This window comes from Gopherus evgoodei, chromosome 14, assembly GCF_007399415.2.
Source record: "Gopherus evgoodei ecotype Sinaloan lineage chromosome 14, rGopEvg1_v1.p, whole genome shotgun sequence".
NCBI lineage: Eukaryota > Metazoa > Chordata > Testudines > Testudinidae > Gopherus > Gopherus evgoodei.
Genome location: NC_044335.1, coordinates 12,776,601 through 12,801,942, shown reverse-complemented (window position 1 = coordinate 12,801,942; position 25,342 = coordinate 12,776,601). Strand labels below are relative to the sequence as shown.

Here is a 25,342-nt window from a genome sequence, read left to right as displayed (position 1 = left end):
GTTAAAAGCAGGGAGTCGCAACTGTCTTTTACTACCTGTCTGTACAACCTCTAGCACAGGGGTCAGCAACCTTTCAGAAGTGCTGTGCCGAGTCTTCATTTATTCACTCTAATTTAAGGTTTCGTGTGCCAGTAATACATTTTAACGTTTTTAGAAGGTCTCTTTCTATAAGTCTATAATATATAACTAAACTATTGTTGTGTGTAAAGTAAATAAGGTTTTTAAAATATTCAAGAAGCTTCATTTAAAATTAAATTAAAATGTGGAGTCCCCTGGACCGGTGGCCAGGACCTGGGCAGTGTGAGTGCCACTGAAAATCAGCTCGCGTGCTGCCTTCGGCAGGGGCAGCTCTAGACATTTCATTGCCCCAAGCACGGTGGCATGCCGTGGAGAGTGCTCTGCTGGTTGCCGATCCTGCGGCTCCGGTGGACCTCCTGCAGGCGTGCCTGCGGGAGGTCCACCAGAGCCGCGGGACCAGCGGACCCTCCGCAGGCATGCCGCTGAAGACTGCCTGCCTGCAGCCCTCCTGGCGACCGGCAGAGCGCCCCCCAAGCATGGCGCCTCAAACACGTGCTTAGCATGCTGGGGCCTGGAGCCGCCCCTGGCCTTCGGCACATGTGCCGTAGGTTGCCTACCCCTGCAAGTCTTGCACACTGAGGCCCATGATTGGGCCCTTTGGGATCTACTGTGATATAAAAAAAATTAATAAGAGTTAGTCACCAACTTTAACTACTGCTTCTCAACACTTACTTGAAAAGAGAGGAGTAAAAATAATTCACAGTATATGCTGACTTTCAAATTCAGTCTTGGGAAGGAAGGGGGAATGAAGAAAGTGGGTCAGTCGCACTAATTTTGACAGCATATGCTTTTGATGTTTCCTGATGATTCTACCATACTCAAAAGTCTCAATACTTGATCCAGAATACCTTCTTCACCTACAAACACTTATATAGCTCCGTGTATTTAAAGCATCATATAAGCAGTAACTAGCTATTTATCATAAGAGGCCTATGAAAATGGGATAGCCTGAATAAAAGAGGAAACTTAAGGCATACAATTGAAGTAAATTACCCTAAGGCCACCTAGTGAGTAAGTGATAGAGCCAGAATTAAGATTCCTAACTCCCAGCCCTGTGCTCATTCCTCTGGACCATATTCCTTCTCAAAGCTCCTAAATCAATGAGAGTTTTGGGTTCTCAATGGAGGCAACAAGAAAGAGTTCTCAAAATCTTTTATACTACCTGAGACGCACTACCAACCAGCTGTCAAGCAGTGGGAAGGCGTGGGTAATTTACATACAGCTTGTCTCTTGCTTCTGATCTTCCAGAGTCCTTCACTTTGGCTTAGCTCTATGATTTCAACTGCCTGCAATACTACACACAGCCTTATTTTATGTAACAACTTTTATACAAATCTTGGGCTTGATCCCAAGAAGTGCTGAGTACCTACAACAGCTCTGAGAATCAGGCCCTTTCTGTGTAAAAATGCTTGCCAAGTGTATAACTTAAATAGATTTGACAAAATGTTGTGGGTTTTTTTCATTTTGTTTCCTTTGTGCATTTGACAGCACCATGTCACTTCCACTGTTTTTCTTACATAGCCAGTTCGTTCCCATCTTGTTTGTGAGTGGATCTTTCACTCAGCAACAGGGGGAAGAAAAACATCTTAAAAATAGGAAAACATGATAGTCAAGCCATCAAAATTGTCAAAGGAACTCAAGAATGGGTAGAATCTGAAACTACTTGTAGCTCACTTTTTGAAACTGACTAGTTTTCAAGTTGACGGTGTCCCTTTAACTTTTCCTTTTGGGGGAAGGAAAGAAAAGTAGTTATATATTGGGAGTTGGAAGGTGTTTTGCCAGGAAACTGGTTGCTAAGACTTATTTTATCATTTTTATGGGAGAAGAATTTTAAGACTTGGTGAGCTTTTAGAGTTGCCTAAGAGGTCATTTATTTCTCTTTGTTTTCCCTATATATTCAGCTGTTTTGGTTGCCTATTTTTGACTCTAAGCAAGTGTATCAGTTTAATATTGGATATATCCTTTCTTAAGGGGTGAGGAACATTGAGGGTATATGCTACACTTGCATGGGAACAACTCAGATGATTTAATGAGTTCATTAATTAAATTATATAATTGTAGTGCTTTCTTCTATGATCCTATTTTTCATTTCCTGTCTAAATTGCAAAGTACATGGTGTAGCAGAGATTAAGAATAAAGTAGAGAGATGACGTTGTGGACAAACAATTGGGCTTTTATGAAAGGGGATTATTGTAAGAATCAGTGAACCAAACTCTTTCTTTCATTAACCGCTGCGGGTAATGCCTCCACACTCTCCCCTCTCCCCTACAACCCTCCCAAAATGTCTGGTTTGTGGTTGTAAACTAATAAATACAATACAGTACAATAGATGCATGACAGATATATATAATAGTCCACATGCCGCTGTTTCTTTACCTCCAACACATTATGCTAGGGGGATTCTTTATTAGTGTAGGTTAAGAAAGGGAATCTATTAGAGAATTCTTCTCACATCACATGTCTAATCTCTCATTGACATCAGTGGGGTTATGGGTTGTAAACAAGAGCAGAATTTGTCCCAGTATGTTCAATAAAGCATAATTCTGTATAGACTGAAATGGGCTCAAACTTCAATATTAGGATCCAGTTTTGGGTTTCAAACACTCACCAATCTATATAGATTATAGTCTGTACCATCCTTATTATGGATTCCATCTTTTTTCCCCCATCATACATTGCATACTGTTTAAACTCATTTCATCTGCTCCCTGCAAGCTACCTCCCAAGCTCTGCAGGCATATTGCTGGAAATATTGGCAGCCCATATCATCATCCTCTTTCTCCTCCTTCTTCCCAAGTCAATTAAGAAACCAGTTTTTCCTCTTACAGCTCTCTTCTCCCTTTCTCCTCCTTCTCCTCCTCCTCCTTAGCTGAATGCTCATGATGAAGCAATACCTGCATGTTGGCAGTTGTTGTTTCAGATCATTTCTTTAGATAAAAAAATTCCAACCCATTGCCTCTTTCTTGAGGATTATATATGTTACCAGATTAGCTACTTTTTGGTCTCATCATGAATTGAATGTTTTTATCTGTTTTGTGTATTAGCTACTGCTCTTTTTGTTTGTGCAGGCAACTGCACACTCTTGATGGGTGGAAGAGACAACTTTAGAAATAAAGGGCCCTACTTTAAAAAAAATTAAGCACCCAAAATTCACATGCAATTGTATGTGCCTAGTTTGCATGCATTGTTGCCATGATCATAAATGCAAATAGGGCAAATGCCTGCAAATGGTTCATTCTGGTCATTTTTGTGCAAAGTTTCCCTAAATAACTGTACATTCAGATTAGGCAAACATTTTCACACCTAACTTATTTAAAGATCAGGCCCAAATTGTATTATTTTCTTTCCTCCTATTTTTCTAAATCAAGTTTAAGGTCCAAATCCTTACAGCTAGATGCCCTCCTAATCATTTCTATTTCCTATCCATTTCCCCATTCTGAAAGCTTTGCGCCTTCCCACCCAGGGCTGGTGCAAGGATGTTTTGCACCCTAGGCGAAACTTCCACCTTGCACCCTCCCCCTTCCCCGAGTCCCCACCCTGAGGCGCACCCCGCCGCGGCTCCTCCCCCCCACCGCCCTGAGGCGCCTCCCCAGCAGCAATTCCCCCCCCCGCCCTGAGGCGCCCTCCCCATGGCAGCTCCTCACCCCTCACCCTCCGCCCTGAGGAACCCCCCCCGCCCCAGCTCATCCCTGCTCCGCCTCCATCCCAAGCACGCCATGGCTGCTTCACTTCTCCCGCCTCCCAGGCTTGCGGTGCCTAAGCTGATTGGTGCCGCAAACTTGGGAGGCGGGAGAAGTGAAGCAGCCATGGTGTGCTCGGGGAGGAGGCGGGGCAGGGGTGAGCTGGGGCAGGGAGTTCCCCTGCCTGCCACCCCCCTCCTTACTTGCTGCAGGCAACCCTCCCCGCGCTCCCCTGCCCCAGCTCCCTCTGCCTAAATGCCAGCGGCGACGGGTGGCCGAAGATCCGGCCACCATGGTCGCTGCCGAAGAAAATGCCGCCCCCCAAATCCTAGTGTCATAGGCAACCACCTAGGTCACCTAAATGGTTGCACCAGCCCTGTTCCCACCTCTTATTCCTGGAACAAATTCCTCTTCCTAAACACTGAGCATCTTTTCTTTCTTCCTCCAAATGCTTCTACTAAAATAAATGTCTTTTGGGAATCTTGGCGGACAGTATCATCAGGATCCTCTATACATCCTCTGTTTCCCTTTCCTGGTCCCTCCATACATGTGATTCAGATTCTAACAATAAAAAAAACAGTATTGTTTTTATAAGATTACGTAAACAGCTTGAATATTGCATTACACCACATTGGATTATACTTATCAAAGTTTCTATTCATTCCCCTTAACACCATTATCGCAAATGTATTCCTCAACATGAAAGTAATCACGTTATGGATAAGCCACGCATTAGCACTGTTCCAAGAATTTGAACTAATCTGGTTCTGGACTGTGCTAATCACGTTATACTAATTAAGCCATAGCTCTGTTGCCCTGAGCTCTACTCACCAGAGAAGATACAGTGATCAAAGCGGTGCACGCAGGTTTGTAGGGCACTGTTACTCCTGTGGGAAAACCTTGTAATAATTTTTAAAAAGAAATAATTTTGGAACAGTAGGGACCTTTGAATTCTAAAAATCAAATGGTATCATGGGACTGAATCCTGAGAAGTGTCGAATGCTTGAATAAGACAACTAAATTTTAGCCCTAAATTTATAAAGTTGGTCTAGATCTCCATAGACTTCCCTGGAGTTACTGTTGATTTACACCAGACACTAGATGTAGACCATTTTAGGATCAAGCCCACATAGTAAAGTATATATTGTGGTTCTTATAAGCTAACCTCAATAATATATTTTTAAACAGAATTTACCATACAACCACTTTGAGGTCCAGATTTTCCAAAGAAGCGTCTACAATTTATTCTCTAATTTTGCACTCTCCAATTATTTCATGAACACTGTTCTGGAAGTAATTTTTTGGCATAATGCAGGAAATTGTCCTTATGGGCAAAAATGTGCTCTGTACATCTAAAACCTTAGGTTCACACTTGTGAAAAAAATATGTAGGCAATAGTGTTATATGCCGTATTGTAGGTGAAGTCTTTTAGTCTGTGTTGTGCTCCCTTTGACAATTTGACTCTGGCTTTGAAAGTCTCTTGCTTTATCATGCATTTTTATAGTAAACTGCAATGATTTCATCCTAACTCTTCATCATCATCAGGCTGTCAAGATTCCTGTTTGATTGTTAATTACTCTTTTTAGTTATATTGAAGTCATTTTATATTTTTTGAAAAAATTCTTTTTAGTCATTTACACTTTGTAATTATTGCAAATGTAGTAATTATCATATTTTTACAGTCAGTTATTTGCAGGTTTCCTTTGAAATCTGACCTTTGTTCTCAGGAGTTTACAGCAATGACTGGCTTTAACATGCAACATACAATGGGCCAAATATTGAATACCTTCACTTTTGCTCTTTAGGCTGGTGCAAAATAATACCTCAAAAGAACCATTATTTTGTGCCTTTATTCTGATTGGTGCTTGCATAACCTCTGCACAGTTGCTGCACAAACTACTTGTGCCACAAGCATTAGTAACCTGAGTGGGGAGGTTGCATGGAAAATTGGGGTATGTAAGCAAAACCATATGGATCATGCCTTCAAACTGTACAACCCTCTGTTACTAGAGCTAGGGAACTATGAAGGTTGTGGACTTTGGGGTTTGTGGGGAGGCACGATTAGGTGCAACAGTTGTACTCCAAAGTTTCTCTTCTAATTGAGGCTTATCTTGCTCATGCATATGAGTAAGCAAAAGCCAGAATTTGGCCCCAAATGTTATCTTAATTCAGTATCAATTTCTGCTTTATTTATGTTTCATTTCTATAGAAACAATAATTTTAATGGTTTATTCTGAATACATATTAAAACTACTCTAATTGGCAACACATTCTGAGCTGCCAACTTTTTGTGCAGCATGGGGTTAGAGAGCTAAAGTGGTGTAATGTGCATTTTTGACTCTGATCCTGTCCCTAAAAAACTCTCATCCTATATATAATGATTTCTATAAAAGTCTGTGAACTGATGTGGAAGCAGATTGAAGCTGAGAATTCATCTGACTTGCCAAAGCTCTGCCCACAAATATCCCCTCCAGAATTACACAAACAATTACACTTTGGGACCAATTCTCCATGGTTTAAGGAACGTTCCAGCTCCCTGTCTGACTGAGAAAGGAGGTTTGCCACATTGCAAGTGCCTGCATCAAGCAGTCTCCTAGAGTTTCAGCAGCAGAAAACCATTAACAACCGGGCTTATGCTGGAGGCTTTTAAAATAAAGTTAAGGGGCCAGATCTACCACTGATGTAAATTGGCATATTTCCATTCAAGTCAATGAGTTACACTGATTTATACCAGCTGATAATCTAACCTAAGCTATCTACTTATCAAAATACAGAAACAGACTATCTTACTATTAGAGTAATATCTTACAAAGCGTGTTCTTTTTAGGGGATGCTGCAATCATAAATGCATAAAAATAATCACATACAGTCATGAGATCAAAGCTATAGTTACTGGTGGGGATTTTCCTGCAGGTTTTTTCATCGGAAACATTTGTGATAACTAAATGGTATTCAGCATGCACTGGGTTTGCACTGTAAATTATCTCTTTTCAGCAGTCATTCAGAATCTCTTTAACAATTGTCTGAACCCCATAGGCAAATATATATTGTTGGACGATTAAGATAATTTTTCAGTTAAGATGTCAAATTGCAAGGAGAACAATCTAAACAACCCCCCTTTTGTTCTGACTAAACTGTTCCTAATGATTCCCTCTATAAACTGTGGCACCAGCGGAGGTTTCAACAAGGCACCTCATTGAGACCCCTTTCAAAAGGACAAGCAGAGCAGAACATGGGGCTGAAACTCTCAGAGAGTCAATGCATTTCACTCTGCTTTGGTGGTTTGACCACAAGAGAGAATCTGTTGTTTTTGTTTATTGTTTAAGGCACCCCCAAAACATTTAAAAGCATGAATTTCCTCAAACAGTACCTTGTAAAGAGTTCTAAATGTTTGGGATGTCAAGATGTTTGTTTTTTTATCTAATTTAAACTAATGGATGTAAAATAGATTCTGCATAAATTCTAAATAAGCAGTGGGGGAGGTGTGTGCAGCCCACCTGCCATGATGATGCAAATGTTAGGTGCCAAGGGAGCGAAGATTTTGGAGACTCAGAAAGATCCTCACTTTTCCTTTTGCAATAAAAATCTCCCTTGGGGTATAATGTTCACAGTCCAATGAGCTGGGGGAAATTTTGCAACAGAGCTTCCAGGTTTTTGCTGTTTAACTTCTGAAGAAATTCAAGACTTGATGAATGTAACAACAAAAGGCCAAATACATATTCTTGTAGGATGTTCCATATGTATGTCAATTTCATAATCAGTGGGCTTTCACACAAGGGAGGGTTATGGAGGTTATAAATCACTTTGTGACGGGTCACTTCTCTATTTCGATGTCCTGCATATGTCTGAACAATAGAACAGAAGATCTTCCGTTGAAACAAAAACCTATTTACAGAGCTTCTCCGGTTGTATGTAATTAGGAGGCGATGATAGGTCAGACAGTACAAGCCCATAATTTGGATGATTTTGGACTGACACTGATTAAATTTACCAGTAGAGGTGCCACGCTTTTCTGAAAGAGTCTGGAGTTTTGTGTACTCTATCATCTGATTTACTAGGGTAACTGCTAACTTATATAAATAAAACGTGGGTATGTACATACATTAAGTATTCCTGGAAACAGCCAGTAAGAGACCACAAGAGAGAGAACAACAATATACATACACATTTCTGAGACAGGAACCAAATAATTTGAACTCCAGGAGCTAATCCCTTTCACAAGATGTGGACCACCTTCAATTCCCACTGTGGTTAGTGAGAGCTGAGGGTGCTCAGAAGCTGTTAGGAGGAAGTCCTTGGAAGCTTACAGGACTGAGTTGTCAAAGGATTGACAGTGCAATGATTGAGTAGTCATGAATCCACTCGCCACACCTCCTCTTATATAATGATAGAAAGGAAGGTTTGTGCATGTGTATGTTTTGTGGAAGAGATGAGTCTTTAGGAGGGATTTGAATGAGGGGAGGATGAAGCCTGGTACACTGGCTTTGGGAATTTTTTCCACTTGGAGGGGTTAATGTCGAAGAAGATATAAAGACACTAGTGGTAAAATGACGAAAAAGTGGCTGTAAATCTGGTATTGTTAGCAAAGCTAAGGGGATCAACCTGGATGCAATATGAAATGAGCTTTGATATGTGGTCTGGGCTGAGTTGTGCAGGGCCTTGAAGGCAAAATCAAGAAATTTAACTTGATATGTGAGTAAGAGAGAGCCACTGTGGGGATTTAAAGCAGTTAATGATGTAGTAGGACTGACAGGCAATGGAAAATATTATTACTTGCTATATTGTGGAACATTATAGGGGAGTAGTATGGGAATCAAGAAAGCCAATTGGTTGCAAATTTGCACCTAACTATTGTAAACTGCATTTTTGGATCATGACTGAAGAATAGAGTACTTTCATGTAAGGTATAATTTTGAAATAGAACATCATTGTACTGATTGGGCCTTTGATGCAAACTACTGTTTTCCACTATTGTGATATATGCTACATACTGTTGTGTTCCATTAATTTCATGTTTTACTTGTGCGCGTGTGTATGTGCATGCACAGTCTATATGGCTCCTGAGGGGTCTGGGTTTCAGAATGAAATATGCTAATTATGCATTGTATTAATACTACAGTATACAATTTAATTATGTCACTTTGTCTCTGTTTCTTCAAAAGTCTGAACTCAAAGTGTACTGTTTGCAGTGAAGTTTTCTGATAAATGGTTGACAACAACTGCCTGCAATTTGCTGGCTACAACTTCAAAGAGTTTCTGCTTGGGAATTCCAGACAGATAAATTGCTAAAACACCTTACTCTCGGAACCCACCTACAGCAACTTGGGGGAATTAATTTATCCAGAATACAATGAACAAATGCTTTTGTAACTGTATTTAATGTCAGCTAAAATATATTTCATTTAATTATTTGATCATGTTTAGAGGCCACATGAAAACATAACTGACTATACTGTTTGGTTTTGTCAGCATCTTTTCTTTTATCAAATGCTTTCTAGATGTGTCATTTTTCCTGTGCATTTTAATATATTTTGTGTGGTGCAAGCCATGTATTAATTTTAATCCCTTAAACCAGAGAGTTCTTAAACAGAGACACTATACAGCAGGGGTGAGCAAAGTTTTTGGCCCAGGGCCACATCTAGGTATGGAAATTATATGGTGGGCCATGAATGCTCACAAAATTTGAGGGTGAGAGGTCTCCGGCTGGTGGTGCGGGCTCTGGGGTGGGGCTGGAGATGAGGGGTTGGGGGTCCAGGAGGTACTCCACTCTGGGATCAAAGGGTTCAGAGGGTGGGGGGGGATCGGGGTTGGGGCATGGGAAGGGTTCAGGGGGTCAGGCTCTGGGCAGCGCTTACCTCAAGCAGCTCCCAGAAACAGCGGCATGCCCCCACTCCAGCTCCTACACAGAGTTTTGGCAGGGCCGGCTCCAGGGGCAGCATGCCGCAGGGGGCGCTCAGACGGTTGCCAGGAGGGCGGCAGGCGGCTCCAGTGGACCTCCCACTGGAGCCGCGGGACCGGTGAGCTGCAGAGCGCTCCCCGCGGCGTGCCGCCATACTTGGGGTGGCGAAATGGCTAGAGCCAGCCCTGGTTGCGGCCAGGCAGCTCTGCACGCTGCCCTGTCCGCAGGCACCGCCCCTGCAGCTCCCATTGATGCTGAATGTGATACTGAATTCCATGCCAAGTGTATTTACAGTGATCTGTGATGTTTTCACTTGTAAGTCACTCTTTAACTAATAGCATTAGGAGGTGTTGTGCTCTTTGTGGTTCTGTATTTTAATAAAATATAAAACCAAGGTTCTGATCACTCATGGCCATTAAATATCCCATAATGCTTTTTTTGGTAAGTATACATATCATAGCTCTGGAATCCTGGGCAAATTTCAGCTTAAATTCTAATATTTTGCATCCTTAAACTTCCACTATCAATTCAGCTGAATGGATGGTATTCTTTCTCACCATTATGCCCTGAGACTCTGTGCTGTTATTTGACCTGAAAAGACTTTATGATACCTTTATTTTATGTGTGTTTAATAAAGTTGTGGCCTTCTTAACCATAATTCATGACTCTCATTCTCATTCTTCAATGGTGGGACCAGCAATCTGATGTTCCGATGACACCAGTTCAAAGAGTAGGCTGTAAGACTCAAACGGATTCCTAAGCATTTTAAATTTTATTATACCTTTCCTCCTATGTTTCCCTGTTGGAAAGATAAGCGCTTTAGCTGAAGAAATGAAAAGTACAAAGCACCCATAGACCTTGTTATGTAAAATGTAAAAAGTGATGATCTTATCTACGGAAAGTGGGTGTTAGATTATATCAGCACACATTTAGCATAAAACATTTCCTATGGTAATGCCTCTCACTTTCCCAGACTTTTACAGGCACCAAGTGGCACACAGGCCACAGACCTCTTTGTAATGTTAATGAATCATCTTAATGGACTGTTTTAACAGAAACATTCATCACCTTTTGTACCACAATGATTTTTTTTTGTTATACTTAAATGGTTAAGTAGGCAATAAATGCCTATCAGACCAACCACTATAGGCTAGTAATCCATCTAACTATAAATCATTGGTGGATTATTATTGTCCTTTTTAATTAACACTCTAAGGGATTCTGTCATTAGACAGACTTTAACCTTCCACTAAGGAGGCTTTGACATTTCAAATAAGAAAAAGTGTGTTTATGTGAAAAGTTAATTTGCGTGACCTGGAACTGGCAGTGGTGTCAGGGGTGAGAGGGTAGGGGTGTCATGATGACTGCTCACTCATTTTTTCACAGGAAACTAAAAATCAGAAAGGACTAAGGGCCCAATCCAACTCCCATTGAAGTCATAGGGAATCTTTCTACTTATTTAAATGGCAGGGCAATCGAGCCCTAAATGAACTTGATATAGTTGTATATAGCAGGTTTGATGTTTCTAGCCCCTAAACTAGTAAAATGGCAGCTTTGTGAACTTTGTATATGTGTGTGTGTGTGTCTATGCTTGTCTGTTTTGTGTTTCAACCTGAAGTGTTCTAAACAGAGTTTGTCATGGGCAAACCCTTTTATTTTCCCTCAGCAAAGTAGGGGAAGGGAAGGCTAATCCCATTGCCTCTCTGTGAACTCTTTTCACACTTCCAAGAATCAGCCAAGCAGCAAGAGCTTCTGGGAAAGGCAGGGAGTTCATAGGCTCATACAGTACAGTTCTTCTGTAGAACCAGTTCTGTAGTCCTATTAAACAAAATTTCCATAACTGAACTTATGTCTGGTGCAGGATGAGGTTCGACATTGTACAAAGATGAAACATTTGTGTATTTGATGTACCTGGAAGTTGCTTTTTTGATCCATGGCAAAGTGGCAAGATGGTAGTTTCTTTTTTCTTTAGTAATGTTTATTTTATTTAATAATTGTTGCTCCTCATTTCTTGAACTGGTAATGCTACTTGTGAGAAAAATGACTCATGTTAATACATTTATTTCCATCTATGAAATCAAATCTTCTTTTCTGGACCAACAATGTATTGTCTGTTTGGTTGAACGGTTGGATGGTTTTTGGTGCAGCAGTGTTGATAATACTAGCAGTGCACTTATAATCTTCTATATGTTTTGCAAATATTCAGTAATTAAAGCTTAGAACAGTTCTCCGAGATAAAGATTAATAAAAGTATTAATGTCTCCATTTTATAGATGTAGAGGTTTAAACACAGAGACTAAGGCTATGTCTATACCAGTGGTTCTCAAAAGGTGCAAAGTGTAGACCAGTGGTTCTCAAACTAGGACCGCCGCTTGTTCAAGGAAAGCCCCTGGCGGGGCAGGCCAATTTTTTTACCTGTCACTTCTGCAGGTTCATCCGATTGCGGCTTCCACTGGCTGCAGTTCACTGCTCCAGGCCAGTGGGCACTGCAGAAAGGGCGGCCAGCCCATCCCTCAGCCCACGCGACTTCCTGCAGCCCCCATTGGCCTGGAGCGGCGAACTGCGACCAGTGGCAGCTGCGATCAGCCGAACCTGTGGATGTGGCAGGTAAACAACCGGCCCGGCCTGCCAGTGGCTTTCCCTGAACAAGCGGCGGCCCTAGTTTGAGAACCACTGGTCTACACTTTGCACCTTTTAGCAACACAGCTGTGCTGCTACAGCCGTGCTGCTAAAAGGCATATAACATAGCCACTGTTTATCTGTGGAGAGAGCTCTCCCACCAACAAAAAACTTCCACCCCCAACGAGTGACTCTCCTGCCAACAAAGTGCTGTTCACACCGATGCTTTTCATGGCAAAACTTTTGTTGTTCGGGGAGGTGGGTGATTTTTTTCACACCCATCCTCTGAATGACAAAAGTTTTGTTGTTCAGGTTCCAGTGTAGACAAAACCTTAGCATCTGAGCCACAGATATACCTCAAGAGTGTTTGTTTCCTAGTTCTGTGCACAAATTTCTAAAATGCGCTTTCCTCTCCTTTTTGTATTTATATGTGGGGATCTTTTGCCTTATTTTCCTAGTATGTCCCCAAGTCATCTTCTTATTTACTCTTGTAAAAAAAAGAACAAATAAAAATTTTACAAAAATCCCCAATCTTCCCACTTAAAGCTCTTGTGCAAGGGCAGCTCTTTTACTTTTTCATTAAGATTTTAATTTAAGATCTTACTGATTTAAAATTCTTTTGCCAGGTAAATGTATGAAGATGTATCATCTCATTTTCTGTGCTGACCTAGGACAAAAACAGCATTAGCATTTTAAATAACTATTTCAATTACAATTACACATTCATCTGCCAGTTTCTATCCTGTAATGATTCATAACCAAAAAATGTGGAAATAAGTTTGCTTGAGTGAAACAATACAAGACACCAAAGCAAATCTAATAAGATAAGAAATAAAAGTACAGTACTTCCGCAGAAATTATTGCCTGCCTGAGTGAGTTTCTGCTGCAACAGTTTCTAAGAGAAGAGGTTTCTGCATTCCCTATAGATCCACCCCATTAATTAAATTTGTCATTGCCTGGCACAAAGCCCCAGGCTTCAAGCTTTTTTACAGCAAGCACTGTGCCAACCAACATTTTATCTTATACAAGATGGACAGCCAAACTTCATGTCTGTGAACATAGTAGGACTCCTAGGCAGGATTTCCCACAGATTTTCCCCATCCTAATCCGATATATTTTGGAGATTTGTGCCAATTTAATATTCAAGGTTTGAAATAAATAGATAAAGCTTCAACTGCCATTTCAGATTATTTTCTTGTGTACCAATTCTATATCCTTCATGAGGTGGAGGACTAAATACTAATAAAGTCACTGCATCTCTCCTCCATATAGCTGCCCATGAGACATTCCAGAAGAATGGGTTCTGAATGGCTTCTACAATCCAGCCAAGTTTTATCAGAGCAGGTCGTCAACCAGTAGGCTGTGCAAATCTGTTCCATTGTTTCCCCTGTGATTAAATATCCAGAGAAATTTACATATAGCTCAAAATCTCTATGATCTGTTTAATCTTAATCATACCCAAGCTATTTTTCAAGCTGGGGCAAAAAGGTTCCTCCAACGGTGTAAGTGAAATGATGGGACATTTACTTATTTATTTCGCTACTTTGTTTGAACATCCTAGGGGCCAAATTCTCACATCAGATCCCATGCACTGAAGTTAATGGCATTGCACAGGAAGTAAATTAAGGTAAAATTTTGCCATATCTGTCCATATTTTAATGAATTTAAGAATCTGATTTCCTATCTTGCTACAGAGGCAGAGCTGAACTGTGTGTGGATGGGGGAAAGACTTAGTTCCCTTTGCACAGCAACCTCTTCTTTTCCTCATATGGACTTCATTCCCAGCCCTCTACCCACTCTTATACTATAAAATTATGTCAACCTAACTTATGTTGGCATACAGCCATCACAGTTATAAAATTGTTTGTGTGCATGCACACTTGGCTTCTTGTGTCGGCAAGTGTGCAACCTCACTAGGAGCGCTTGTATTGATTGTATTGTTAGTGTGCAGCATTGTGGGACAGCTCCTGAGAGCCAGTCACTGTCGATGTAAGCAATGCCATGTCTACGCTGACACAGCATCAGCCTAATTACATCGATTGTGACTCTACATCGCTCAGGAAGGTGGTGTTACCAGACCAGAGGAGAGAGGCATTGATGTCAGTGGGAGCCATATTTAAGTGAAGACACTTCCACAGCTAGGTCAACTCAAGGCAGCTTACATTGACATAACCCTGTGGTGTAGACCAGGCCTTACCCTCTGCCTCAAAGAACAATCTTCCATGGATCCTAGGCAACAGATCGTCTCCTCCCTTGCCCTAGGCTCTTAAGCGGTCGTGCCCCTGCTGGTGTCTATCTCTCTGTGTGCCTCCTTTCTTGCTCACTGTTCTAGGACAACAATTGGCATGGAGAGCAATAAGGGTGAGGGAAAGGAGAACAAAAAACTACTAAGCCCCAGGTGGCCAGAGGGCAAACTGTAGGGATAAAAGTTATATTTTTTCTCTTATTCCTCCGTCTCAACAGAAACATGTTTCTGAGTCCCATTGCCTTGCTGCCCTGAACAGTCAATACATAAACTCCTCTCTCCTAAGAAAGGCACAGGAAACTCATCTCATTAAACCTTGTGCTTTAGGACCTAGTATTAGAGATCAGGATGAGACTTAATATGTGTGGGGGGGAAGAGGGGGTAGATTATCCCATGTCTGCCCATTACAGAACTCTTATTCTTTACTCTGAAATGTCTGGTACTGGCCAGCGTTGGAGACAGGACATTGGATTACATGGACCTCTGTTCTGACCCAATAGGGCAATACCTATGTTCTGATGTTCCTAACTCAGCTGGGGGACTGGCCCAGGTAAAAAAATCAGAGACAGAAAGTATGGTTTTGCAGGGCTCCACCCATACAGAGTGCCATTTTCCAGTGCATTTAATTTTTTGGAGGAATCCAGCCACCTTTGTTGTCCCTGAATCTAATAGCAATGGAATAAACACATTGGTCCAGAATCACAAACCAAGAGTCATCATTCCCTCCCTGATCTGCCTGGGACAGTGCAGGTACATGCCTCCCCTTTTACACACCAGACTGTATTTACAATCTAGCCCTAAATTAGAAATGATACCAAAGAACAGAAGGAAACGAGAGGTAGGCAAACACAGCAAATGTGCTGTTAAATTCTATATCATCTCTGTCTAGGGAATGTAGATACTTTATGCACTACCACGATGGCATATCAGTTTAGTGAACTGACCTTTTGGGTTTGATTAAAGTTTTCAATCATGCCATCAGATTGTGAAATGTTATATTAGTTCTTTTAATGTTCCAACAAAGTACAGAGGTATTTCATTAGGTCAGACTGAAACTGATTACCTTAGTATTTGGAGATGAACTCCCAGGAATGCCACACCAGGAAAATAAATGTTCAAACATTGGATGATATCATAAAACATAGATCAATATACCTATATCACAAAACAGCCTTTTACGGTGACTATCACATACTGCATGTAGAAGACAGCATGTCTAATGATTATATATTGCTGAATATATTTATTACAAATATATCAGGTATCATGTTTAAACAAATACCTATTTTCAAAGAACTAAAGATTCCCCTTTGCTTAAATATTAGTTTCAATATGACACTGCATGAGCTGCAAAGTTGGGGGGGGGGGGAGAGGGAGAATAGAATTTTGTATTTAATTTCCCTGTCAGATGAGTAGGAAAGGAAGGAGAATCTGAACATATGTTCTGCAAGCTCCTCTTTTACTGAGACAAGCAATACTTAATTTATGAAATGTGAAGTTTTCTTTCACATGGCAATAAAGATTCAGCTCTCCTGCCAATTTCATCCCCCCATAAATATTGACTTTGGGCATCATTCAAATATTTGATTTTTTTTTTCAAATTACAAAAAATCAGTGACCGAAACCATCTTATGGCCTCTGTTCTCTGGCCAACGCTGGTAGGAACAGTATTAATTCTCTCTACACCATGGAATTAAGTAAAGTGCAGATGTGGCAAGGGTCTCCCAAGAAAGATATGTTGCTAGAATAAAAGGAAGGCTTGGAAAGCAATTTGAAAGCCCTGGAATCTTTGAGACATGGACTCCACTGATTTTCTTTCCTGCTTGCATGCGTTCTTTCTTTCCAAAAATAAGGCAAGAACAGAAAAAAAAATAGTAAAGAAATGGGAAGGGAGGAGAAGAAAGGCATAGAGGGGAAAGGAGAGTGACATTTTTAAGGTTGTGTCCTCAGCCTAAAGCGGCTAGTTTAAAACACACATACACAAAGGCACATCACCATTTCCCCCCATACTCTGTCCTCTACAGTACTTTACTCTGTTCAGCAAATAATAGGACACTCATTGCTCATTGTCTCTCCCACTCATTTCAACACTTCCCTTATTTCAGGCTTCCCGTCTTCTCTGTCTGCCAATCTCTAGACTTTGTCCTCCTACTTTGGTTTTTCTCCTGCTTCATTTTTTCACCTTCCCCTTTGCTCCTCACCCCCTTCTGATTCCCTAGCAGTGACATGAAAGGACTTAGGCACCAATCTTGTGACTGTGCGTATGTGAAGCCCCATTTCTCCTCTCTCAGTACTCGTTCCACCATTTCTCCCACAGATTTTCTCTCCCTGAGCAGATCCTCACAGTTTTCCTATCCTTTTGCCCCTGCAACCATTAGTTTTATCCATTGGAGGGGGCAATCTGGCCCCATGATTCTGTAAGCTCTAATTCCCACACAATAGCTCTTTACTGCCTTTTCGAAGAAACAGTTGTGTAGTGTTACTGGAGTGGAATTACTTCCACACCTCATGCCAGAGGTGGCCACATATCAGTGGTGCATGAGTGATCCAAGTTTATAAAGCACTTCAGAAACCTTCCAGATAAAAGATGTGGTATAATTTTCTTGCTGCTTAGAATTATTCTAATGATCATTTTATTACGTTTATGTGTAAATCTAACATTTACTTTTTTGCAGTAACTAATAGCATTGCTTTCAGTGTTTCAAAATGCTTTTAAAAACCATGTAAAATGCTCTATCTCCCTCTGTCTCTTAGTTGTTAATTTATTTTCATTTATATGTATATTTTCTTTTGATTTCACTGCTTAGCACCCAAAATCCTCTGAGCACATCACAATGGCCAGGTCTTTATGTAGTGTAGTTGTAGCCATGCTGTTCCCAGGATATTAGAGAGACAAGGTGGATGAAGTAATGAAGTTGCTAATAAAATATATTACCTAACCTACCTTGTCTTTCTGCAAGTCTTTATAACATTCTTAGCCATGCTTGTTTTGTTTTTTTTTTTATTTTGGCGGCGGGGGGTGGGAGGAAGTATGATTAATCTATCTTCCAGCTTTCCTGTACATATGATACCTGTAACTTTTGGGAGGTCTTCCTAACCAAATCTAATCCTTCCGTCAGGTGTTTGGGAGAGGGATGGGTATTGGATCATGATAGAAAGATACTCATTAATTTCCGAAGTTGGCTGCAAGCAAATTATGATACCTGTAACTTTTGGGAGGTCTTCCTAACCAAATCTAATCCTTCCATCAGGTGTTCGGGAGAGGGATGGGTATTGGATCATGATAGAAAGATACTCATTAATTTCCGAAGTTGGCTGCAAGCAAATTATGTAAAGACAAGGATGTTGGTGGGCTGAACATATTAGCATTTTGATCCATGGCAGGAGGTCAGAGAAGAGCATGGATAATGATTTGTGTCAACATGCAGGACAGAGTCTTCTGACAAAGTTAATCAAATACAGTGTATATATATATATAAGAGCACTGCAGTTTGGGGAGGCAGGCATATTTGTTTCAGAGAGGGAACCTACACCAAATCATTTTTTTAAAAGAAATGTAGTTAGTTTTGAAAAACGGGGGATATACTGGAATATTATTCCTGCGTGGAAGGAAGAAATAAACTTTGTGCATATACAGTGATTTCATATCTATGAAACTGTAAAAAAAACAAATAAAAAACCAAGAATGTGGGAATGTGTCGATTTCAAGAAAATTTTTACAGGAAAAGTTTCTAAATTATTCAGAATCAATATAGAATATTTTGTTTTGCTTTGTTTTATTTCATTTGGACTTGCATTATAATGTTTTTTGAGAAAGAGCTCTATGAAGCTCAAAACTTGCCTCTACCACCAACAGAAATTGGTCCAATAAAAGGTGTTAGCTCACCTTCTTTTGTCTGATTGTAAGGTTTTGATCTAAATTAAATATATCATCATTATTGAAATGAAACATTTTGACATTATCAAAACCTTTTGTTTTGGTAAAGGTGTTTCAGTGTTTCTAAATAAAAATATTTTGGAATTTCGATTCTACAAAATATTTCAAGATTTTGATTTTTCATCCTGATTTGGGACAAAAACAACTTTCAAAATGTCTTAATTTTTCCCAGAATGGAAATTCCAATTTCTGACCAGCTCTATTTAAAATGTTCTTACCTTGGTTGCTAATCATGCAGATATTTAGGTGTGGCCTGCACATAGTTTTGTACCAGTATAACTATGTGGGTTAGGAGTGTGATTTTTGTACACTATTTTTAAACTATTTTTTGGACTAATTATAGTGTTATCACCCTAATGTAGACATGATTATGCCAGTATACAGGTATTAATACCAGTATAGCATTTTCCCATAAAGTATACCAGTATTAGACACCTTTATAGTGGTATAACTGCATCCACATTGACTCATTGAAGTCAATGGGACTATTCACAGTAATAAAGTTAATCATGTACAAGTGTTTGCAGCCTTAACGTGGAAACTGGTTCTAATGTATTGTAGAACATCAGGGGTTCCAACTTCAGAAAAGCATACAGAGATGCTGCAGCAAGCCACTGTGAGCTGGATTCCAATTTAGGCCCTTCATCATACTTCTTTTAGTAAGAATTATGGAAAGCATCAAGGTCTAGTGGACAGAGCACTGAACAAGGGAGTTGTGAGACCTGGATTCTATTCTAGCTCTGAAATTGGCTCACTGAGTGACTTTGGAAAAGTTGTTATTAGAGTTGTTTTTATGTACGTCAAATGGCTTCCTGTGGGCAGCTCTTAGCACAAGTCACTTAGCTTCTCTGTGCCTCACTGTTACAGCATACTTAAAGATATTCAGATAAAAATACTAGACAAATGCTATTTACATACATTTTGAACATAAATTATATAAATTATTACACTGTTATTAAACCATCATTCAAGATTCACCAGTCTTCTAGAGCACTCTTGTTTAAATTTGTAATGTGTTGGAATCAGAAGTGCCTACTGAACACTTTCCGCAATGAACTGTAGAATCATAATTTCTTTCATACCCATATTGTTTAATGAGACTGAAGACCCATTAACTCAATTATGGAGGAGCATTTAGAAAACCAGTTTGATGAACAACAAACTAATAGTATGCCTGCAACATAAATCTAGAAAATCAACTGTATTTAAATTTAAATAAATAATTCCTTCCTGTTCCTATCTCATAAAACGGAACAACTTATGTAGTGTAATAACGACTGGTAGGCAACGGCTATTATTTGTTTTTGTTATATCGCTAACATGAGGCGACCTGAAGGTAAAATGAGAGGGTTAGAAATTCGCTTTCCTAATTCACTTCTGAGAGTTCTATAATTTTGCTGAGACCATGATCTTATCTCTCAGCTCTCCACGGAGGGGAATGTGGATTGGCTGATGGGGATGTTTGTTATCCTTCTGGTGGGACATCAAACTTTATTAAGTGACTTGAAGAAAAGCTGCAGTCTGATTAGTTGGAGAGGGTGCTGAATATATGATTATCTAAGAACAAATGCACATAATGGCATTATATAGCATTTTCACCAACCTCATCACTGCCCCAGTTATTTCTGACTTCTCTTTGCCATGCCAGGGTCCCAGTTTGGCATTCCAAGATCATTCAGAACTCTCATTGAAGGAATGATCCAGATTTGGAAAGATTCCAGCACAAAAAAATGAGGGAAGCTTTAAAGATATACGGAAGAATGTCTGCAGAAAACAAATGGAATGTCTTATAATAAATTAACATGTGCTATCAGATTCTTAAGAAAGCATTCATGATGTGGGCACTAGAATCACCTACTGCTTATCAACTTTGTCTATGACACAAATGAATATTCTTATACTGGAAGAGGTATCTCTGATGGCATATATCAATTTATTATAACACATTTTTGTTGCCAGCTTCTGGTTCATTTTCTGTAAGGCTACAAAGAACTGACTGACTCTGCCTGATTTTCCAAGCATCTGTCTGTTTACAAACTGTTAACTGTTGATAGTTATTCCAAAATAACTATAGACTGTACACAACACAGTACTACTTAGACCATGTGGTTTGTCTTAACATAGGTTACACCATATTCAGTTAAATATTGTATCTCTTTTAAACAACCAAACACAGAAGAAGCTAGGCTTTTGCAGCAACATGGCATTAACGTGTATTTATTTGACACCATATTCCTAACAGCTTGTGTGAAGTAATCCTAAAACTGACTGCTGAGATGTGAGATCCTTCAGTCAGAGGCTGCATTACAAATCTTTATTCTCTTTACTGGATTGTCAACACACAGCTTATGCACTGATTTAACAAAATCATTAGAAAAAAAAATTTAGTTCAATTGGTGTATTCTCCTAATGTGAATACAGCTATACCAGTATAAAGGTGTTCATACCAGTATAAAGGTGTTTACACCAATATAATTGCTTTCAGTACATTATACTGTTATAGCTTGTTTTAGTAAATTCAATAAAGGTCCTTGACCAGCTACACATCAAGGTAAGACTACTATCTCCCTGCCTGTATTTGCTATCATCTGTTAGTTATTTCATTGTAAAAACAAATATTTTTCCTAGTGTAAACATGGCCCCTATGCACTTGTCTACATGGGAAATTGACCAGAATATCTATCTGTCTATCTATCTATCTATCTCACAACAGCTATTCCAGAAGAGCTCCCCATAAGGACACTCTGTTATGGAATAAAAGTCACTCTATTCTGGAACAATTAATGTGCTTTGTGCGTGAACAAATTATTCCAGAATAAAATTATTTTTATTCCATACTAGAATGTTTACAAGGAGACACACAGAGAATTATTGTGGAATATCTTATTCCGCAATAGCTATTCCCATCAATTTCCCTGTGTAGACAAGTACTTAGTCCACAGTCTTCCAAACTTGGACCAAAGCGCTTTGTCCTTACAGAGTATAGTAAGTACATTTTATTCAAACCTTTGAGGCCCTAACATGTGGCTGAGCTCTCTTCTGTATGACTAAGGTCAGCTAGAGAGAGTTCTATTACTATATACTAGTAATTTGCCTTTATCTTCCCTGGTACTGTAATTTTATTTACAGAATATTTATTTAATACCTTCCCATAGCTATGAGCTGTATGCTCTTTTTGGCTGCAGGGTGCCCTCAGGGCTTCTCTGGCTTGACACCTTTCAGAGCCCAGTCCAGATCCAGGAGCCAAAAAGTTGTTTGGAAGCAGACCCATGGAGCCAGGAATCAAGTTCATTAGCAATCCACATTGCCAAATGAGAAGTAAAAGTTATATCTTCCTCCATGCTCAAATATGAAAGGTGGCTCACAACAATACATCCATCTGACTCATCTGGGTTTGTTCTGAGCAAACAGAGAAGAGTGACCTACACACACATAAGAGGTCGATGAAAAAGTTTAAAGGAACTTAGACTTCATCACAGCAGGGAAATGTAGAAAACCCATCAGAGATTAATTTTAAAAGCTTGTTAATGTTAACCAACTCACTAGAACCAGAACATTTACAAAACAAGTTGATTAACCATAGTTTGGGATGAAGTCCTTCTTAAATGTAATGAAGTTGTTTTCTCTCCTCCCCTAACCCCCACACTCTCTCTCTCCTAATCTTTTATTTTAAATCCCTTTTATTTCAGCCCGATGACTTTTTAAAGAAAAGCTTGCCATTTGTCCAAAAGCATGTGTATGTGGTTTTGTAGTGTGGACTAATTGACATTAGAAACTAGGCTAAAATCACCAAATGCATTTTAAATGGTGAATAAAACTGATTTGAGTCTAGATTTCCAGGGATGAAAAGCTAGTGCATTAATCAACTGCCCCACCTAGCTCATTATTTGTAAGACTCATAGTGCCCAGTGTCAGTGTAGACTGCTACATCATCCTTTTACTTCACTTCCCTAGGCATTATTAGGTGACTAATAACAAGGGTCTAAATTCCATCCTGAGTTATACCTGTTACTGTCAATTGGGTCACACCCATGACTTCAGTGGCGTGGCATGAGTATAATTGAGAGCAGATTTTGGCCCAAAGAATCTATAATACACAGCACCTGGAACTGTGGGTTCAAAGAGCAAATCACACTTGAGCGGGCATGTTTTTTAGGATTTGGCTAACATAAGGAAAATAGCAAAGGAACAAAATATTTCAGATGTTTTGAAGTCAGACAAAAATGATGCAGCTGTTGTTGGGGATAGGCTCAATCACTGATCATTAGATTCAAGCTGTGACATGAACAAGGTATAAAAGACATTCTGAATTAAATATTTTTACAACATTTAGTGCCTGATTCAAAAGCAATTGAAAAACTTCCACAGTTTACTTAAAGGGGTTTGGATCCAGCCTTCACTGTGCAGACAACTGTAGCAGCCATTTGGTGGGGGAGAAGGGGAGATTGCTTGCTTGTAATTCATCCATAATCCCTTTGATGGCAGAGCCCAGTTTATGTACAGGTATTTATTGAACAGCACCTATGAGAATGAACATTAGTCATATCATTTGGATAGCTCAGTAGTTTGAGCATTGGCCTGCTAAACTTAGGGTTGTGAGTTTAATCACTGAGAGGCCCATTTAGGGAACTGGGGTAAAAATCTGTCTGGGGATTGGTCCTGCTTTGAGCAGTAGGTTGGACTAAATGACCTCCTGAAGTCTCTTCTAACCCTGATATTCTATGATTTGGATTATCCAAGTGCCATATGCTTATCAATGCGATAAGCAGGAGAAGACACAATTTAGTGTCTTCTCCAAAGGATATCTGGATAATTTTTCATATTATTTACATGTCAGAAAAATGTCTATTCAACTGCAAAACAGACTCTTTCTTGTGCTTTCATCATAATGTGTAGACTTGAAGTATTTATTAGAAGTGCTGACTCTATTGGTATTCTTTAAACCCTCACAACAATATAGTCTTTAAAAAAATAAAAGTAGTAATTATAGCTGAGGCTGATAGCACTGCCTATTATTAAGGTTATCCAACATTTCCCATTATAAGAACTTGTTGCTTATAACTTTGCCAAACTTTAACCATCTGGGAAGAAATTGTTCATACTAGATGTTTGCTTCAGGCTGATTTTTTGGGGAAATTTTTAGTTAAAATAGTTCACCATTTCCAAGAATGAGGTAAAGGAAAAATATTGTTTTGTCTATGTTAACAAATTCTGGCAACATTTTTTTGAGAAGCACTCCATTCTTAGCAGCAGAGACTTGAAGTTTGGCAGGGGGTGGCCCTTGTGTTAGGGATGTGCCATCTCCATGAAAATTTGCCTATATTTGTCCAGGTTATAAATCTTTGAAAAATCATACTTTGCACATGCTCAGTAGAGAGTTTTGGAGCTAAATTTCCAAAGATTCCATCTGCACTGGGCATGATCCACCACAGGGCTGAGTAGGACTTTCACTGTTGGGCCAGCTCCTCACACCAGAACTGAAAGCAGGGAGCCTCTCTCTCCTGTGCTCCACCCTACCCCACTCTGCTAGCCCCAGTAGCTGGGCAAGGACACTGGGAGCTGGGGCAGACTTGGACTGGAAGGTTGAGTCCAGATGGTAAGATTAGGACAGCCTACGCAAACAAATGGGAACTGGGATGAGAAGTCCGTGGAGTAGAAATGGGACTGACTACTTGAGGACAAAGTGACCAAGATGAGGAGCAAAGAAGGGAGAGGGTTGGGACAGGAATAGGTTGGGGGGACAGGGTAACGGGGAAATGGGCAAAAGAATCTGTGTGCCCTAGGAAATACACCCATCTAGAGCCTGCAATGGAACATCTCCAGATCCTGAGTCTCACCTTCCTCTGCTGTCAGCAAATATCTGTGAAACCCACTGACAAAGTGTCCCATCCCTCTCTAGAGCTTGTGCACATAGAGGATGACAGCCTACTATTGCTGTCAGTTACTCCATTAGCTCAAGAAGCAGATACCAGTGTGGTGGATGTAAAGGTTCTACCCTTGTGGTGACCCATGTGGGTGTCAATATGATGTGACATGAAGAAATTCATTTTTTTTCCAGTTTACTTTTTGGTGGTGGTGGTGGTAGTGGTGGAGGGCGGGTGTTTGTTGGTGTGAATGACTGCATCATAATGCATATGCATCAGGGGGCAAATTAAGGTTTCGGAGACAGCCTTAATTCTGGTATTTCCTATCTTTTGAATACTTGACTGTGCAACCTTAATAGTGTTCTTTTAACATATTTTAACATATCAATATACCCATGTTGAAATAATGCCACTATAGTCTGAATACTAAATAGATCAAATACAATTTTCTGCCTTAAAACTGTGACACATATAAGTATCTGACATGATGAGTGAGCCTGAAGAAAGAGTCAGGTTTCAGGAGTACCCTATTTTGCTGTGAGCTCAGGAATGGAAGTTGGTGGCGAGGGTGGTACTAGGCAAGCACTGATTTCTCAGCATGTAATACGTGCTTCTATGCATGCTCAATAAAGATCTTTTCCCTAGTACTCTGCCTGCCTGCTGCTCGCTTATTGTGAACAAGACAAAGTGTACACAACATTCATACTGTAAGAGATAAGGAACATTTGTTGATACTACTTTGTCAGTCTTGCTTTTTCTCCATTACCCTTCTTGCCCTCCCTCCCCTCACCCCCTAAAAACAGTATTAACATCTCTAGAGGCATTAGGAAATGTTAGTTCTGAAAATCACTGTGATAGAGATTAGATGCAAGCTTTCTTTCCACAAAAGACAAGACCTGTCAGAATTTATATATGGCTAAATGATTCAAGACAAAGAAAAGGGTCAGAAACTAAAATCCTCCTATTATAGACTTGGCTAACTGGATAGTAAATGACTTGCAGGTGTTTCTCACTCAAATA

The 25,342-nt window shown here is 39.9% G+C and overlaps 1 protein-coding gene across 4 annotated transcripts in view; it reads left to right on the top strand.

The window, feature by feature from the left end:
- The window catches only part of SPO11 (SPO11 initiator of meiotic double stranded breaks), a 51,241-nt gene that overhangs the window by 540 nt on the left and 25,359 nt on the right, over positions 1 to 25,342 (top strand). The gene's annotated exons all lie outside the window — the stretch shown is intronic.